The sequence below is a fragment of the Melanotaenia boesemani genome, chromosome 13 (genome assembly GCF_017639745.1).
Source record: "Melanotaenia boesemani isolate fMelBoe1 chromosome 13, fMelBoe1.pri, whole genome shotgun sequence".
NCBI lineage: Eukaryota > Metazoa > Chordata > Actinopteri > Atheriniformes > Melanotaeniidae > Melanotaenia > Melanotaenia boesemani.
The window spans coordinates 2,202,595-2,207,137 of NC_055694.1; the positions used below are offsets into that span (position 1 = coordinate 2,202,595).

The 4,543-nt window shown below is 40.7% G+C and overlaps 1 pseudogene; it reads left to right on the forward strand.

Moving 5' to 3' along the window:
- Nucleotides 1-485: 485 nt before the first annotated feature.
- Nucleotides 486-3,881, forward strand: LOC121650976 (annotated as a pseudogene).
- Nucleotides 3,882-4,543: the final 662 nt, after the last annotated feature.

Consider the following 4,543-nt stretch of genomic DNA (forward strand, 5'->3'; position numbering starts at 1 on the left):
CTGAGTGTGGAAAAAGATGGACAGAAAACAGGGTGAAAGGCAGTAAGAAGGAAAACTAAACTGAAATGAAGTCTGGTGTAGTTTCCTGTGTGTGTCCAGCAGAGGGCAGCAGAACAACAACTGTCAGGAAAAGACATTTACTCCAGAAACTTCAACTTCCTGTCCTTCAGTTCAAGGAAAAAGACATTAAAAGGACAAAATGAAGCATCAGAACATTACACACCTAAATATGAGTAAATGATGCTGGGATTGAACAAAGAGTTGAAAGTTCAGACTAAATCCTGATTGTTTGAACTCTTTCTGTGTAACAAGCTGCAGTTTATTCAAGACCTCCCTGCATTTTAAAACCATTTCTAGTATCATCTGCTGTTTTTAACTATAATCACGTCTGAACCTGAAGAACAAAACCCAGCCCAGTTCAGGAAAAGGTGGAGCAACACAGGAAGACTGTTTTTTTTTCCGGTACCAGAAATGAAAGTGAAAGTTATTCAGATCAGAGCTGCAGTCGAAGCAAATCTCTGTGTTTCTGTGTGAAGGAAAATAAAGCGAGTTCATCTGTTCTTTCTCAGCTACTGACTCCAACACTGGTGAGTACAGCTGATCATTTTTACTGAGTTTCAACAAGCAGCAAACGGAGAGCAAAGTGAAACTGGAACTTTCACTCCTCAGATAAACTGGATCAGGATCCTGACTACCAGTAGTTCAGATTTGTCCTCTGTGGAGGACATTTGTAAACCTGAATATCTCCGTCCCCCTGCATGCTACCGAACTACCTCCTTTTCTTCTCTAAAGAGGACATTTAGGGAATTTAAATGACACCGACTTGTAGGGGCGGAGTTTTGGGAACTTCCTCCTTCTTGTCAGAGAAAATGGCGTCCATCACCACCAGAACATTTTATAGGAAGAGGGAGAGTAAGAACAACTTTATTTAAAACGTACTTTAAAACAACAAAGTTAAACAAATTTTTACTTCAATTCTTTATTTCAGACTCATAATTTGGTCCATATAGAAACATAATACTAATAAAAATACTACTAATAATAATAGTAATAATAATAATAATAATAATAATAATAATAATAATAATAATAATAATAGTAATAGTAAAATTATAAAAGAGGTAACCTTGTCTATGGTACAATGTGTACATTGTATGTTATCTTTTTATGGATACTACAGATTACTACGTGTACTTTAACCTGTCGCCTCATTGGCTAATCTGTCGATTACTTTCTGGAGTTCAACTCTCTCTTCTTACTTGCTTCTTCTGGACCTTCCTCTCTCCTCTCCTTTTTTCCATCTTTCCCTCTTTGGACTGACAATCATACACAAATAGATTTTATTTAACTAGATTAAAAAATTACAAACATTTTTCTTGTTAGGTCTCAACAAAACACAGTATGGTTTTTATACATTTCTAGTTTGTTAACAACAACAACAATAAAATTAAAATATAAAAAATACTTTCAATGCTTCAGCACCCCACAAAAATGGGCTAGAAATGCTTGTGGTCAACACCAACCTGGTAATAATGTAAATTAATTAATTAATAAATTAATTTTAAAAACAATCTGAGGCTCAGAGGTTTTCCAGCAGTCTGGTAGAATCTTCATTAACCCTCAAAAAATCCACAAATATCAAAAAGTACCGAATTTTAATTAGACTGTTTATGTTGTCAATGTTCTTGCTTTTATAACGTTTTTACTAAAGTGTGGTAAAATAAATAAATTAAAAATGTATTCTTCTGAGCTCGGTTGATCATTTGCCACCGTCTTGTACGCAATGAATTCTTTGAGAAAAGAGGCCATGAAAGCTGCATCACCAGCAGCCTTCGTTTGAGGCTAAACGAAGTGCGGATTTGTAGGGTGGACCGGCGGCCATCTTGCCACAAGTTTGCTCTCTCATGGTATCTGAGGGAAAGTGAGGGATCTGCACAAACATAAATGTTCTTATTTCACTGAAATCTGGACGGATTTTCAAACAGTTTGGTTTCTTACAAAAATTATTAAAGTGGCTAAAATTCTGGAAACTTGATTGTGTTGAAATTGCAGCTTTTGTCTTTGAAAAAAACGACTTCCTGCATAGAACAGCAACATTGGTGGTGATTTTTTCAGTTAGTCAGGAGGATAGAAGTGAAATGTTGAAGAATAATGACTAGACGTGTGTTTTAATGCTGTTTTTCTGACTCCTCAGAGGTCAGACATGTCTGCTGGCAGCAACCAGAGATCTGAGGATCAGTTTCTGTGCTCCATCTGTCTGGATGTGTTCACTGATCCAGTCTCCACACCATGTGGACACAACTTCTGCAAGAACTGCATCACCCACCACTGGGATGTTAACAACAGATGCCAATGTCCAATGTGTAAGAAGAAGTTTCACTTCAAACCTGATCCAGAAATTAACACCTTCATCAGAAAAGGTGGTTGATCAGTTCAGGACGTGAAGCTCAGCAGGAAGCCAGCAGCAGCAGCTCAGAGCAACAAGCTGCCAAACCAGGAGAAGTTCCCTGTGACGTCTGCACTGGAACCAAACTGAAGGCCCTGAAGTCCTGCCTGGTGTGTCTGACCTCCTACTGTCAGACTCACCTGGAGCCTCATCTGACAGCTTCAGGTCTGAAAAGACATCAGCTGATGGAGCCTGTGGAGAACCTGGAGGACAGGATGTGTAGGAAGCACGATAAACCTCTGGAGCTGTTCTGTAGGACCGACCAGACATGTGTCTGCTCGCTCTGCTCTGTTTTAGACCACAAGACTCATGAGTTTGTTCCTCTGAGAGAAGAATATGAAGGAAGAAGGCAGAGCTGGGGAAGACAGAGGCTGGAATCCAGCTGCTGATCCAGAAGAGACGACTGAAGATTCAGGAGCTGAAAGAGTCGGTGAAGATCAGTAAAGATGCTGCAGACAGAGAGACAGCATAAGGTGTTCAGGTCTTCACTGCTCTGATGGAGTCTGTTCAGAGAGGCCTGGACCAGCTCGTAGAGGAGATCCAAGACAAACAGAAAACTACAGAGAAACAGGCTGAAGCCTTCATCAAAGATCTGGAACAGGAAATCTCTGAGGCTGAGGAAGAGGAGCTCTGAGGTGGAGCAGCTCTCACGCTCTGAAGAACCACCTCCCACCTCCTCCAAAGCTCCCTCGTCCCTGAAAGCTGCTCCACCCACCAAGAACTGGACAGAGGTCCGAGTCCGTCCACCATCATATGAGGGGGACTGTGGTGAGAGCTGTGTCTCAGCTGGAGGAGACACTCAGGAAACAGAAGAAGAAGAAGATGGAGGCTGAGCTGAAGAAGGTCCAGGCAGTCTGCAGTGGATGTTAATCTGGATCCTGATACAGCACATCGTAAACTCATCCTGTCTGATGATAGAAAACAAGTTTACTGTGGTGATGTGTGGAAGAAACTTCCACATAATCCAGAGAGATTTTTCTATGGGTGTTAATGTTTTAGGAAACCAGAGTTTCTCTTCAGGCAGATTTTACTTTGAGGTTCAGGTTAAAGGAAAAACTGAATGGATTTTAGGAGTCGCCAGAGAGTCCATCAACAGGAAGGGAAGGATCACACTGAGACCTCAGAATGGTTTCTGGACTATACGGTTGATAAATGGAAATGAGTACATAGCTCTGGCTGATCCTCCAGTCCGTCTCCATCTCCAGTCTGGTCCTGAGAAGGTGGGGGTGTTTGTGGATTATGAGGAGGGTCTGGTCTCCTTTTATGATGTAGATGCTGCAGCTCTGATCTTCTCCTTTACTGGCTGCTGCTTCACTGACAAACTCTACCGTTCTTCAGTCCCTGTAATAACAAAGGTGGTAAAAACTCAGCTCCTCTGATCATCTGTCCTGTCAATCAGGACGGTCTGATGGTTTTCCTCCATGACCAGTGAATCTGGTTCTGAACCAGTTTTCAGTCTGAGTTGTACTGGTGGAGAGATGAGGTTGTAAATGTCAGCAGTTCAGTTCACATCTGGATGATTCTGCAGCTCGTTCCACTTCTGTCTCCACGTTTCTTCCTTCTCTTCACTGTCAAATAAAGCAGAGTCAGATGATTCCTGCATGATGGATTAGATCATTGTTATATAATGTTGAGTTTGATGATGTTTTCTTCTTGAATGTGTCCCACTGATGATGGTTTTTCCCTCTGGGACTCTGTAGTCATCGTCACTAACAGGAAGTTAGGAGGGTCTCAGCACGTTTTAAAGCAACACTGAATGAAACGTTTGTTGTTTTCTCCCATTAAACATTTATCTTCATTTATTCTGGACAGAAATCAAACGTCTGAAAGAAATCTCTGAAAACTTCATATTACATGATCCTGATGTTCATGATGAGTGTAAATAAAGTTCTGATCAGAAGTGTGTCTGTGCTTCATGTTGATCATCAATAAAAAGACAAATTAAGCCAAAGTGTGTTTCTGTGTGTTAGTGTGTGTTCCATCATATTGTTGGAAGTCCAGATTCTCCTGGTTCAGATGAGATAAAACATTTGAACTTTTACTTCATGTTTAGATTATTTTGTGACGTGATTTCTGTTCTAACAGAGAGTTTATCAC